The sequence below is a fragment of the Orbicella faveolata genome, unplaced genomic scaffold (assembly GCF_042242905.1).
Source record: "Orbicella faveolata isolate gen_17 unplaced genomic scaffold, um_ofav_v1 contig_47, whole genome shotgun sequence".
NCBI lineage: Eukaryota > Metazoa > Cnidaria > Anthozoa > Scleractinia > Merulinidae > Orbicella > Orbicella faveolata.
The window spans coordinates 7583221-7585309 of NW_028301577.1; the positions used below are offsets into that span (position 1 = coordinate 7583221).

The window sequence follows — 2089 nt, forward strand, 5'->3', positions numbered from 1 at the left end:
GGAGAGGTAGCCATTGTTGGGAGGTTAAAATAAGAGCAAATCTCCCAACTGGGACGATAACATGTGGCTGCTGTACAGAGGTGGCCTTATGGGGAAGCTGGCCGTTAGGTTCGGCTCGATTTAACACAAACTCTTACTTAGATAAAAACACGGAAGTAATTTATTTTATCTTCCTGTTTCTAACCATGCCCCAACATTCGAATCGTTGGTCAATGAAAGCAATGACTGCACTTTTTGTCAAATCTGCGACGCCCATGAGTTGACTAGCCCCAAATATATTTCTCACTGTCATCCCGTGATTACGAGACTTTTCTGTACTCTTGTATTACTCTTTGTCTTGACGCGGCCTTGCTGCTAAAAGTCAAGAGAGAGTAGGTTGATGTATGACCACGCAGTACAGCTTGTTACTATTGTCTTGTTGCTAAGCAACCACCACTGATATAGCGGGCTCATGCATGCAAATCTATTTAAATCACGCCCACCATTTTTCCCACAGGGCAATTACAGAAGTAATTGTCAACAGCTTCCTTCCGCAAATGAGATTGGACTAAGCTTATTTTTGCGTCCTTCAATTCAAATTGTCCGTCAGAAAAGGGGATCCAAACCGATTTTTGGCGGTTGAGTGACCACGAATTTTTAAGTGGGTAATAAATATACTGAAGGCATGATGACTGAAGGGCACATCCCCAATAAACTTGTCACATTGAAAGTATCGTGTTAGGGTAGTCAGGATTTGTTCTTAGCGTTATAATAACTGAAATGTTTTCTCAATAGCTCACAGACTGCATTCTCCATGGTTCTACAAGATTTTATTGAAACAATTTTTAGCCAATCAGAACGCGTGCTTTTCATAAGCTATTCTCTAAAGCATGTTCAGAGAACTTCTCGCAGATGTGTACATTGACTGGTGTTTTGCAACATTTGATATCAATAACTGTTTGAGACAAGCGACGGTTTCGAGCATTCTCAAACTTATTCGAGTGTTTGGGTCCGCCTTCGTAAACATAACGTGTGATGACGTCATATTGTGGGGCCATGTGTGTGGTACATCAGTACACGGATGACCCAGCGCTATCACAGACGATCACAGATGGCATAGCTGCGAGCTTGAGAAATATTTGGCTCCTGTTCCACTCACTTGATTTTCTACTGATTTTCGACAGATTCCGAGAGCCCCAGTAGTCGAAGACTGAATGAACATAGAACTTTTGAGGTGTTGCAGATATATTGTTGTTGTTGCTGATCAAACGTGGAGCAGAAATGTATGATGATCAGACCCACATGAATTTTGATTTGTTAACAAAAATTTTTGCCTATTGGAACAGTACATTTTCCTTGTTTACTAATCGACCATTGACGTAAGCTATTATTTCGTTTCAGAGCATGTGAGCGCAGTGTACACCACGATTGCAGAGCAATTTTCGTGGAATTTTCGGAAGAGTTCGTTCAAGGTCACTTCTAATTACTTGCTAATGTGTGACTTTAGACACGACTGAAATATCAGTTCTGGACAAGAGACGATCTAGGTGAGCGAAAAGAGTTGTTAATTGACTGCAGTTTTTTCACTTTGAAATGTTTGGAATTTCACGCGTTCTTACTTTGGCTTCAAAGGGAAAATATCAAATAATAGACACGCATTCCTCCTGGCCATGATTTAGCATTACGAAATGTTCACTGAGCTAAAAGTAAAACAACCTTGAAGTCAATGGTGTTTTGAATCGAACGTGACAAGTGAAATGTGTTTTGGGAAGCTATTTTTTATGCTTTGATTTTGTTCTTAACTTACCTCGTTTGTAACATTCTCTCGAGGCAAATATATTCAGAGTCCAAACAACTCCACTCCGTGTATGGGTTCCTGTTCGTTTCACCGCGGAAATTACAAAAAGCACTTTTGAAAGCTTGAGGTTTTTATTCGTCGCGTAACTTCCGGTTCTCCAAAATTTATGTGACTTCCTGTGTTCCTGTTTTAGCTGGGAAAGACGTGACGAAGATTACGTCACGCTTGCTCGTGACCAGCTTCGGACGACTTCGCCCAACCTCGGGTAGAAACAAAGTGTACTCCGTCAAGAAGGATGTGTTCTCTGCACAA

At 41.1% G+C, this 2089-nt stretch overlaps 1 long non-coding RNA gene across 1 annotated transcript; it reads right to left on the reverse strand.

Moving 5' to 3' along the window:
• Positions 1 to 137: 137 nt before the first annotated feature.
• On the reverse strand, positions 138 to 1974 carry LOC110047253 (uncharacterized). The gene is made up of 2 exons (XR_016204244.1): positions 1787 to 1974; positions 138 to 354 (listed from the first exon to the last, which is right to left on the reverse strand). It is a non-coding gene; the product is annotated as an uncharacterized LOC110047253 (long non-coding RNA).
• Between the last annotated feature and the right edge of the window lie 115 nt (positions 1975 to 2089).